This window comes from Solea solea, chromosome 3 (genome assembly GCF_958295425.1).
Source record: "Solea solea chromosome 3, fSolSol10.1, whole genome shotgun sequence".
Classification (NCBI taxonomy): domain Eukaryota; kingdom Metazoa; phylum Chordata; class Actinopteri; order Pleuronectiformes; family Soleidae; genus Solea; species Solea solea.
The window spans coordinates 5858844-5872060 of NC_081136.1; the positions used below are offsets into that span (position 1 = coordinate 5858844).

At 42.6% G+C, this 13217-nt stretch overlaps 1 protein-coding gene across 1 annotated transcript in view; it reads left to right on the forward strand.

Annotated features, from left to right (window-relative positions):
* The first annotated feature begins 5050 nt into the window (after positions 1–5050).
* Positions 5051–13217, forward strand: part of rin1b (Ras and Rab interactor 1b) — a 28731-nt gene continuing 20564 nt past the window's right edge. Inside the window, exon 1 of the mRNA XM_058623792.1 lies at positions 5051–5350. The gene's annotated coding sequence lies outside the window, so the exon portion shown is untranslated. The remainder of the gene's footprint in view (positions 5351–13217) is intronic.

Below are 13217 nucleotides of genomic sequence, written 5' to 3' on the forward strand. Positions count from 1 at the left end.
AGAGTCAGATGTAAAGTGGTGGGGGCAAACATTTCAGAAGATCACAACACAAACGGATCCGAGAGACAACACACAACATACGACATGAGTGTAACATAACAACACACACACACACACACACACACACACACACAGTGTCCATGTCCCTTCTCGTCTCTCTCGCAGTGACTCACAGTGAGAGGCTTATGCAGAGTTGAAACCACAACACATCACTTCCATTTTAGTTCACACTTTAGTTGAAGGGCTGTGGGCTGCATGAGTGTGTATATGTGTATATTTATATATACATATACATATATAAAGTATATATATATATATGTATATATATGTATACATATATGTGTGTATATATATATATATATATATATATATAAATATACACATATACACACTCATGCAGCCCACAGCCCATATGTATGTATATATATATATACATAAATAAAAGACCACTTAAATTACTACATTTTAGGGTTAGGTTAAGGTTAGTGTTCGGCCAGTATGCTTAAGGTTAAGGTAAATCTCCATGTAAGTCAATGTAATGTCCTCTGAGTTCATGGGAAGTAGACTGTGTGTGTGTGTGTGTGTGTGATCCAATTAATTAGAATTATCTCTGTGCCATTGGTTTACGATTGCCACACTAGTGATTTTTCCACTCAGTGGACGGAGGAAAACACACACACACCGTGATGTGGGCATGTTAAAGATGCCGTGGTGGTGATGAAACACTGAGGAGCCACACATCATCATCATCATCATCATCATCATCTGAAGTGTTCCTTCTTCACTGCAGGCGATCAGCAGCAGACCGCAGCAAATGGGACATTTAAACACACACACACACACACACACACACACACACACACACATATCCTGACCTTGGAATGATACAGTTTCTTGTGCCAGTTTTGGTCACAAGAAATATATATGTATATAAAACACATACGACAGTGACTTATAACGTTTAAAATAGAGTGCGGTTGCCAAATCTGATGAAATATTTAAAAACAAACATGCACTTATACCCAACATCGCGTTCAAACACATACACGTACATAACGGTGCCATCATTTATTCTTCATCACAACACTGCGTCTATATTTGAATGCAGACCATTTGAAGGGGTATGGAGGTTTTTTCTGTTTGTTCACGTTCGTCATTGCTGCTGTTTGTTGAAATATTACGAGCTGAGTTATTGACTGTTTGCGACCAACCACTTAAAAACTAATTTGTGCACATACTGGCTGTAGCTTTGTTGCTCTAATCACTGAGTACGTTTACATGCACACTTCAATCAAGCTAAGGCCGTAGTCTGACTAAGACAGGCAATCGGACAACGTGAGTATACATACCGGAGATGAAAAGCGATTTATTGGCCATGTACGTCAGACTCCGCCTCCGTAGGTGGCGCTGTATCTCTCTATAAGCTAGTTTCCTGTTGACTTTTGCTTGTGGTTGCTGTGCTGTCCAAAGAAAGATGCCGCTGCTGCCACGGTTTGTACTTTGTCTCTTTTCTACTTCTGGCTAAAAGATCGGAGAGGATAATTTGGTGCATCTCCAGTCTGACTAAGCTCATACATGCAGGAGTAATTGCACTATGAATCACATTATCCGGGTATGTTAGTCCGACTAGCTCGATTTTAGCGTGTTTACATGAAGTGAAGTGAAGTGAGATACTACAGGACCCTGACGTGCAAGGATACCAGGGCCTTTAGTGCGACTAAAATTGGAATTTTATCATGCATGACTGATGACACATAATTTTATGGGCTAATATAATACTTTATTTCTTACATATATCACCTTTAAAACACTTTTGTATTGTCTTTATTGATGATGATGGAATAATGGAAACAAAATGGTGGCACCCAAAGTTTCTCTTATCGCAAATTGGCTGCGACTTAGAGCTGGCACTTTTGTGGAACCGCCTCAAAGCACAGACAGAGTCAATAAAATCAGTCCTGGGACACTGAGGTCACGTCTGTATTTTTAGCCACAGCAGACGTACGGCAGTCTGTCTGTCTCTCCGTTGATCAGCGACTGAGGTCCAGAGTGAACTACTTCCACGACGACAAATTCTGCGAGGTAGTGCTCCAAAAAAGCACTACCTCGCAGTGCTCCAAAAAAGTTTATGCCGATATATATATATATATATATATATATATATATATATAGGGAGTGTTTGGGCCAATAACCGATACCAATACCGATATATATGCAACCCAACTGCAAAGGTCATTTAGTCTCTTCTTCAAAACACTTTCACTGGTCCTGGTTCAGGCTTCGACTGAGAACAGTACCTTTACTTGGTAGGTGTGGTGTACGCTGTCAACGACAACAAACGACGATATCGACCCTAACCCTTGTGACGCAACAGACAACAATGGAGGACATCCAGCAGGTCTTTTTTGTCCTGCTCTGTTTGTCTCAAACAACAAGACGTATGTGATTAGACTGTGGACGTTTGCCTCGATTTCCATTTGGATATTTACACACCGATCGCAAGAAAGTGACGTTCAATCAGCTGACCGTTCCGTACCCTTTTACTCTGGTACCCCAAAATATGGGTGCCAAAGAATAGAATGATAAGGGATGGTTATTTATCGAGTGTGCCTAACTGACCCATTCCACTCCCAGTAAGGATGCAGTTCTCTTTTCAGTCTGTGTCCAGACATGGGACGAACTGCCAGCTACTTTTATTGGATCACACAGACCTTCATGAGAAGGTTGGGAACCTTTAAATGAATCATTACGGTTTTAAAGTCCATTTAATGACGCACACAGGAAGGTAATGAAAAAAGTGGAGCAGCTGCGTTTAAAATAAAAGTTGGCAGGAGGGAGAAACTGTGAAAAAAATTACCCAGCATGTAAACCTTCCCTCATTACAACCACAGTCCTCTCACTTCACCGTCATATGGGCTCAGCCTATAAAGATGGCCTGTGGCGCCCTCTAGTGAGCAGAGGGAGAACGACACATCCTCACCTGCAGGAAAAAAAGATGGTTACAGCATTCCAGAAATAGCTCACAAGAAGAAAAAAAAAAAGCACTGTGCGTCAAAGTCCAGTTCCGGTTATGTGACGCGTCTCAACAGCTTTACCACAGTCACAGTGAGGGAACTGTGAAAGATGAGCCTTATTAGGAAAAATGAGCAATGATTCAACCAAACTGAGTTATTATAAACACATCTTACATATAATGGAGTACATATATACATATATATATATATATATATATATATATATATACACATATATACATTGATATATATATATATATACATTGATATATACATTGATGTAGGGCCTGGCTACCATAGTTTCCATGGCTACCATCTTCTTCGTGGTCTCTTTTGACCATAACAACAATCTACCACCAACTGGACCTGGAAGTGTTGTTCAACAGGTAGTGCTCAAGGTCTGTGTGGACCGGGTTCTAGGGATGATCCGTGCAGAGGAGTGTTGGACCAGTTGCAGTTTAGGGATGGATTTGTCAGGTAGTCGAGGCGTGATGTGACCAGGGTGTGAACCTAGATGGGAGTACTGCACTGAATGAGTGACATTATTGATGTGTGATTTGAGTGCTGCCTCGGATAACATCTGAATTATTGTCTTAGTCTGACTAAAGTCGGACTTCTACAATTCATGTTAATGGCGACATAGACCGGAAGCTCCAATTAACGCTGCGTTTGTGTGTGTGTATCTGCGTCATTACCTCATTTATGAAACCCTAAAGTTTCGGAACAAACAGTTCAGCCACTGCTGAGAAAATAGTGTTGTATTTTTTTCCTGGGCTCTGCGAAGCGGATCGGCACTTCCCTATGCTGATGATGTCATCAGAAATCCTCACCACTCCTCTCACCACCGTAGCGCCTCCCGGTGCGGGCACTAGTCCGGGCACATCCGGTTGCGTACATTCAACCGCAGAAGAAGAAGAACTACTCTCGTTGTAGCTGCTGAGATGCAGAGCATCCACCGTGCCAGAGGGGGAGCTGTGTATCTGAGAGCTGGCCTATCTATTACGTCACTTCCAGGTACCTGGCCAATCACAGGACAGTGGTAAAGCTCTCGTTGGCTGGCCAATCACAACCCAGTCCACGTTCTGGGGGTGTGATTTTGGTCTGAAACAGCGCGGCTGGCGAGAGCGTCAGTGAGGAGATATTTTGATCGGCTCGTTTGCAGCGATTGGGAGGTTTTTGACCTTGAAAACAAGTTAATATATGTAAGTAGACCTCCATAACTAACATATATGTGTGATACAAGCATTCGATGTCACCTTTAACGCCCCGAGTGACACCAAAGAACATTTCGTTGAGCTTTGGCGACAGTACCCTCCGCCTCTTTGACGTCTCCTCAACGGACTGTCACGGCAACGCTTGGGTAGCCATGATTGACAACTCCTTGCCCCGCCTCCCCGATGATCTATGAACTCGCACAGTTTCGTGAACAATGATTAGTCGGGAGGGATCATACTTGATACATACGTAGTGTTGCCAGTCGCCCGAAACAAGACATGGGGACCATCGTAGCAGGCATTATTTATCCCTTCTGCTACTTTTGTCATGCATACTTCTCATTACCGTATCTCCTAGGCCGTTTTATAATATCTAGAAAATTCAAGAAGTATGGACTAGCGATCTGTCCAGGGTGTGACCGGATGGATGGATACTGGAAAGCAGAGAACTCTTGACTTCCGTGGAGCGGCCGTGCAATCACAGACGAGATTCACCAAACGCGTCACACGTTTGCGACGACAGCTTCTCAGCGCCACAATTGCTAAATGGTTGGATAACTGCCAGATATCGAAAGTGAGAGTTATCTTGGAAAAAGCCCTCGCTCAATTCTGCAGCCATGAAATCAAAAGAAATCCTGACTTATCATGACGGTCATAAGAGGGGGCGAAAGTTACGCACTACAGCTTTAAATGAAGTTGCTGTGGGGTTGATTTATCAAGTTGTGGTTTTGGTCTGAGGGCGTGTGAGTGTGGCGAGAGAGTAAGGGAAGGTGGGGGGGGATTCAAACACACACACACACACACACACACACACTCTCTCCCTCTGCTGTGACTGAGCATCACTTGCAGCCAGAATTTAAAAAAATAAATAAATAAATGCTCTCCTCCGCCCTGTCGCCAGTGCTGTGCGCATTCTTCCTGACGAGCCCCGCGTTATTATTGCCGCGTTGCCACAGCATGTTGCTGCTGCTGCTGCTGCTGCTTTGCTCCATGCTCTCTCACACACACACACTCACGCACCACCAAACTCTCGCGGACGCCTTTAATTAGACAGCAGACCACGCACAGCGCCGCCGCCGCCGCCGCGCACCAGCACCTGTTCCCACCTTCACACACAACAAGGTAAGTTGTTGTTTTTTTGGATCAGATTTTTCTATAAAAAAAAACATGATTGATTTACTAACAAAAAAAAAGAAAAGAAAGAAAGAAAAAAAAACACCGCATCAGCAGTTCCTGGAGAGTTGGCACGCGCCTGCGGCATCTGCTTTGATGTTTGCTCTTTTTTTTTGTTTCCACAAGTTCAAAGCGCGTCGGCGTCTGTTGTTGTTGCCGTCGTTGTCGTCGTCGTTGTTGTTGTTGTCTAACGTAGTTTCCGGTCTGCAGGCAGACGTCTCTGTGGAAACAATGCAGCTCAGTCAGATGTAATATATGTGGACAAATTATATATATATATATATATATATATATATATATATATATATATATATATATATACACATAATCCAAAACTCAAGCAGTGAAAACTTGAGGCAAATGTGACATTTGAGACATGAAGAGTGGGTGTTTTATTAATTAACAGCCTCAGGTTTATCCTCAGGATACAGTTTTTGTGGGAATTATTCAGTCTTTTCTTTATTTTCCACCTTCCAGCTCACAAACACCACACAATAATGTCATTTATTCACCTGTGTGTGTGTGTGTGTGTGTTTATTTCCGCTGACATGAGCAGTGCTCAATTATCCACTCAGACACTTTTTTTATTGTGATTATTTTTGAGTGTCTTGATCTCCTGTCTCCCCTTTGGAATGCAATCTCACACCATTGGACTGTTACATAACTTAAAAAGTGAAGTGCCATCCTGCCTGCGTGGGAGTGGATGTGATGTTCCCACTTCCTCGCTGTTGTTTTGCTCGTTAGATCTCGGAGGCACATTATACTGCAAAAGTGGCATTTTGTGACTCTTCACATGACTGATGAGTTTTCATTTCATTTCATTATTTATTTGCTTCTTTTCCCGGGGTGGGGGGGGGGGGGGGTGACTGCCGTACGAGGGCCGCGCTGTGTTTTAATGGGTTTTTATATTAGTCTTGAAGGTGGTTTGTGTGTGTGTGTATGTACAGTATATGTGTGTTTGAATTGGGGGGGGGTACATTCTGCCCTGTGTTGTGTAGGAGGAGTGAGATCGCAGAGTGTCTTAGCATGACGCTCAGACTGTTGGACAGAGTTCAGTCCCTCTGTCTGTCTCTGTGTCTGTCCTCGGTGCAGACAGACCCGCTACAGTAACCTGACTCATGTACATGGCAGGCTTCCCCCCCCCCCCCCCCCCCCCCCCCCCCCATCACTGCTCAGGAACTGTCATCATCTTCATCATCGCAGTCGTCCTACAGCCAAACACATGCAAAAACCTGAAATTCATTTTAACCCCAAGGCAAATTTCTGTCACTTCTGGCAGATGAAATTCTGCCTGACAGACGAGGAAAAAAACAAAAGTCACTTGAAGACAATGTTCAGGACTAGTTGAGGTCCGGACGCCTCCTGATGCCGCGTTGTTCACACTGGACAAGTGTACAAACAAAGTCAATGCACAGACATGATCTTCCCCTCAACTGGGCCGTGGTTGCGCGCCAATTGCATTTAAAATTCTTCAAATTTTGCGAAAAATGGCGCTGACAGTCGACTGTGTCATAATACCGGGTCAAAAAAAGAGGCCAAAAAGCTGAAATGAGTTTCAACCTTGAGGTGAATTTCCGCCATTTCTGTAAAATCTGACAGAAATGTCTTTGTTAAAATTCCTGGATGACAGGAAACTTTTCCATCAACGCTGCAAAATGCATACTTTTTGTCCATTCGGGCTGCCATAGGAACATGGCGGCACAAGATGGCCGCTTCTGTCAGGAGGCATGTCTTTACTGTAGCTCACTTGTGGGTTCAATTCTGATGCCGATGTGTCCTTGTGCAAGACACTTGACACCTGGGATGGCAGCGGTTGAATGGGTGAATTGAATGTGAGTGGTCATCAAGTCACTAGAAAAGTGCTTATATATAAACATTTATCTTCTCTAGAGTCTATAGTTAGATTTTGGAGATTATTGGTGGTTAATGGCTTCAGTGTGAGTCAATTGATGTCAATTCATTCCAGATTATTTGTCTTCTGATTCAGTGTATTCCAGATTATGTGTCTTCTGATTCAGTGTATTCCAGATTACGTGTCTTCTGATTCAGTGCATTCCCCATTATGTGTCTTCTGATTCAGTGCATTCCCCATTATGTGTCTTCTGATTCAGTGTATTCCAGATTATGTGTCTTCTAAATCAGTGCATTCCCCATTATCTGTCTTCTGATTCAGTTTATGGCAGATTATGTGTCCTCTGATTCAGTTTATGTCAGATTATGTGTCTTCTGATTCAGTTTATGTCAGATTATGTGTCTTCTGATTCAGTTTATGACAGATTATGTGTCTTCTGATTGTCTCTGAGTCAAGAAACAAACATGTCTTTGGTGTCAATTCATTCTAGATTATGTGTCTTCTGATTCAGTTCATTCTAGATTATGTGTCTTCTGATTCAGTTTATGCCAGATTATGTGTCTTCTGATTCAGTTTATGACAGATTATGTGTCTTCTGATTGTCTCTGAGACAAGAAACAAACTCTCTTTGGTCCAAACTAAGACCTGAGCGTGACTCTGATGTTTATTCCTGAACCGTTTTTTATTAGAAATAAGTGTTTGTGAGCAGAAACTTTGAAAATGAAGTGGTTTGACTTGATGAAACCTTCCCTCCCTCCCTCCCTCCCTCCCTCCCACCTTACCTTCTTCCTTCCCTCCTTCCTTCACTCTGCAGCTGCCTCCGAGCGAACAGCACTAATGCAGGCTTTTGTCCTCTTGTGGTCACTCTAACACAATCTACAAACGCAGCATGAAAGTGATCCATCACTCTCACAGTCGAGAAGACTTCACGTGCGACGCTGATTATATGCGGGAGCGCACGCTCTGAAACGCGATGGAAAATGAGATTAAGAGATTAAGTGGGTGTGCGCTGTTGGAAAAGATTACATCCTAAGTGTAGAGTTGGATCAAGTTGATTTTGATCAATTATCATGATAAATGAGGTAAAAACATAGAACATTTTGTATTATTATATGTTTTTGATTACATATATACATATCGTCTAATGTGTTGTTCGTTCAAGAGCAAAGAAGTAACACTTTTTGCATCACAAAATGTAGAATATCTTCCTGTTTTTTCAGCGTCACTGAACTCCAAAGTCAATTAATCAAACCTGAAAAGACTTTTAAGCAAGAACACGAATCATAATAAAAAACAAACTCTTAGGAAATGTGTTCAGTTTTTCCATTTTGAAAATTGGACTTGATCTAAATCCCCCTGGCGTTACCTAACGCTCCTTATGTGAAGAGAAAAACTGTGTTTGTATGAAGAGCTCCTCATGCCGATCTGTCCGTCAGTCACACTGTGAATCACACACACAGTCGAGCTCAGGTCAACACGGTAAAGGAAAGGTGGAAATATGTGACAATAACAAGCCATTGAAAGTGTGTGGATCCTGCTGTTTTTTTTCCCCTCCAAGCACTCATTATAGTTTTTATTTTATTATTTATTGAGAAATATCTGGCAGCGAGGTGAAACAATGCAGGTTGTTTATTGTTTTTTAAAAAAAAATGATTATTTATTCATTTATTTTGAGATGTGACAACAAGTGACAGCGTCTTTTTGGAGGGGGAAAAAAGTGGGCGCCGAGCCTGGAATGAGATCGTTATTTGCAAAAAAATTGATGTTTGTCACTGAAAGTGCAGCTTTACTTTTAAAACGACACGCTTAAAAACACAAATGTGAAAGAAAACTTTATCTACCATGCAGATATACTGGAGTTTGAAGAAGCTGCTAATTGAAGACTAAAAAATGAAGTCTATTAATTCCACACGTCGCTCTCTGTGTTTCTCATTATAGACGTTTGATTTTGTGTCTGTGGAGACATCCCTGCACTGCTAAAAAATACACTTGCCTTTTACGCAAGCGTACAGTAAAAGACGGATAGACAACACGTAACTCGCAAAAGTACGATAGAAAAAGGTGGTCAAATCGGGGCTGCAGCGTTGTGGTAATTGCTCATACGTCCCACGGGGGGCGATAGAGGTGCTGCACTGGAACTTTAAGTCTGTCGCTCTTTGGCAGTTGATACATAGAAACCGTGAAAAAAGAACCATGAAAGTATAAATGTAAGAATGGATTATTGATAATTGATAGTAGCCTCAGCGCAAAATCTTTGCTACTACGTACGTTAGTCAGGGATTTTTTAACAGGGCCCCTCAGCCAAATGTGGGGGGGCCCTTTTTCAGTTAGTGCCCAGGGGCCCACTGGCTCATAATATGTCCCACTATAAATTTACTTAACTTAACTTTATGTCTAAATTACACTGTAGCAGTGTTTTTACCACGCATAGCTACAACCTCACCGATGTAATTCATCAAATTTAGTCATCCTTATTTTGAATCTTACCACCAACATAAAAAAAGTATTTTTTTTTTTTAATGATTTTTATTTTTGCAGGTTCTTTTCTTTTCAACTTAGTTACATGTCAAATGAAAATGGAGAGAAAACACAGAAGAGACACTGTGGGCCTCTCCTGAAGACACACGAGACAGTTTAAAGATTTTATGACACCGTGATGGATGGTCTACTATATGCTTCTGTCTCTCCTGCACACACACACACACACACACACACACACACAGAGTGGTCTGACAGAAGTATGTGAATCTGTACACCAGTGACCCGATATGCTTCTAAAATTATGAATATTCACAGTTATGCTAACAGCCGCTCTTCTCTCCTACAGCACAAGTGTCCATTCTGACTCATATTAATGCCTGTGTACGACTTTGTCACACACACACACACACACATAAACAAACACACAGAGAGAGAGAGACTACCATGCAGCTCTCGCTTCCTTGTCCTCGGCCCCGAGTGCCATTTGCGACTGTGCTCTTGCAACAGGCATCAATACGGACACCTGTCATCAGTCAGCAGGCCACCAGTTGGCCCACTGTTGCCCCCTGTGGATACTTATAGCCCACTGCAATTATGTCGATCCATTAGTCATCCTACGCACGCAGTGATGGGCTGCTTGTTATACTTAGCCGCCGTCATGGTCACTCTTGATGAGCGGATGAGCATTGTCGATGAAACTCGATGACTGGAGATGAATAATGGGAAACGCAGTCATTGTCAGAGTTTGTCTCGTGTTGTTTGGTTATGTGAAATGTGGTTATGTCAGGGGAAACTACTTTAGTTTATTCATTAGAGCTGCAACTAACGATTATTTTCTCGATTAATCGAGTTATCGTTTGGTCCATAAAATATCAGAAAACCTTAAAAAATGTTGATCGGTTTTCGTCGAACCTGAAAATGATGATGTTCTCAAATGACTTTTTTTGTCCACAAACCAAAATGATTCACTTTTAATGATTTCTTTGTTATCCAGAGCAAAGAAATGAAGAAATATTCACATTTAAGAAGCTTAAAAGATCAAAAATCTTGTTTTAATCATGAAAAAAGCTTCAAACTGATTAATCGATTATCAAAATAGTTGTCGATTAATGAAAAAGCCCAGAATTGGAACACTTCACCAAAGTATGTCTAGGAGAGTGTTGCCGTTTGGTGGCCATCTCTGTAGCTACTTTTTGCTTTTTGCTCCTTTGTAAATGACATGACTTGACTCTTGAAAACCTTAAAAAGGTCATTGACAAGGTTTTGCGACACAAACGTCTTCTTCAGCTCAATCCAAATGCGTCGCAAAAGTCCGTCTGGTCTTCTGTCGATTGGGCCGCATGGATGGCAGGAAGTGATACTGCGGTGATAACAGTTCATCATTGGCTTTTAAGCTTTTGGACACAGTTGCGAATGGGCTTAAACTTGTGAATCCCAACATGATTGGGAGATACATTTCCCAGTTTGGCTGTTTCTAAAGCCGATGATCGGATGCTGGCACGAAGGGTCAGGATGTGTATCATACTCTACCGTCGTTGGTGTTTTTTCAGTGATATGCATCTTTATCTTTATTCTCTTGTTCACAGATTTGAGAGATTCACTGTTTGTCCTTTTGTTTGTTTTTTTTTCCTTTATCTGGTTGATGATTGGCAAGCCTTTAAAGTGCAACACAGATGATTTATCAGCGAGGCGTTTCCGCTGACGATAGCACACAGTTCTTGAGAACAGATGAAGCAAAAACACCATCATTAGCAGCGGGCATGCTTGATCCTCATGATCACAAAGATAGAAGACGCTGAGATGCTAATTTCTCCCCGGCAGCTGGAAGATGTGTTGAGTGGAGTGCAAAGGTCGGTTTCTCTTCGCTGGAAACCCGTGCACTTATATCTGTTCCCTCCTACACATGCAGCCCAGCAGAATACAAGTCCCTGCACGGTCTCTGGAGGCAAAGGAAATGCATTCTGGGGAATGTAGGAAATGATTTACCCCTAGGAAGGAAACGCAATAGGTACATGGGAGGCTGGATGGACAAAAGGTCCTCTCCAGATTCTTCTGTCTCATGACAAATCTGTCATCGTGGAACATCTGGAGGTTTTGAAATTCAGACCAGGTGGACTTTGTTGACGGTGTGGGGGCGCCGCTGTGCTTTCTCCGCAGCCTGTCAGGCCACTGGTCTGCAGGCGGACAGGCTGCTTGTTCCGTGACGTCGTCCATCTGCATCAGGCCGATCATTCACCACAAGCAGCTGTCGGTGATCTCGCTCGTCCTACACTCTTCTCTAAAAAAAAAACCCAAAACAAAACAAAAAAACCAGAGCTCCCAGGGAAGCAGCTCTACAGTAAAGAACCAAAAACCAGCCTTGCAAGACCAGGGCCGCCGACCTCAAAGTCCCCAGAAGAAACACATATTGCTTCACGGCACTACACAACTTTGCCAGGAACACTTCACCAAAGTATGACCGTTTGGCGGCCATCTTGGTAGCTACTTTTTAACAATAACAAGGGCATGCTCCTCTTGTAAATGAATAGGAAAACAGCCATGACTTCACTTTTAATGGTCTTGAAACTACACTACACACCTCTAGCCAGGTACTGGCTATAAGATCAAGGTAGCAATAGCGTTATTTTAGACCTTTATTATGGCAGAGCCAAGAAACCGTTGTTGGGGGATAGCTTTGATTTGATTTGATTCTGAATCTCGATTTCTTTTTCCCCCAGTAATGGTCTTCATTCTTCCTTTTTGAGGTCATTGAAATTGGTTCCAAAAAATATAGATACCCTGACACGTCAGTGCCTCATACAACCACAGTTTAAAAACAAAAAATATCCCTTTAATATTTAGCAAAATGAAATCTTTATCCCAAAATAGTTTTACCACTGTCAGCTCTTTCCCCCACTTTAAAACACAAGGACCTGACTCGGCTGATCCCAGAAGAGGAAAACGTGAGTTAGGATTTCCCAAAACTCCACTTCCCCTGACAACTCCCCACACTCTCCCGCCCGGCACTTCACTTCACTCCCCTCCACTCCACTCCTCTCCTGACAAGTCGTGCCTTGACTATCTCTCCGTCTACTTCTCGCTTAAGTGCTCAGCGAGCATCAGCAGCGTCGCATCCTCTCGCCTGTCCCGCTGGGTTTTCCAGGCTGCTGCCTCTGCTGCCGCCTGCAGCTGCACAAACACCTTGTTAGAAACCCAGTGTACACGTCTCCCTCTGACAGTTTGAACCTCGGCGCTGCAGAGATTTCTTCACCCCAGGTCTAATTTTCCGTCCCGACTTCTCTCTTTTCATCATTTTATCTTTTATCTAATCTCCTTTGTTTTTCCCTCTCTGTCTCTGTCTTTCTCAGGGGGAATTACATAAGTCTCCATGTGAATGTGTGTGTGTGTTATTGCGTTATGTGTGTGGGCAGTGTTGAATTTTTATGTAAGGCGGACCTGGAAATGGCTAGCAAAACACATGGGTCCTGCTCTCTGTTCTTTTTC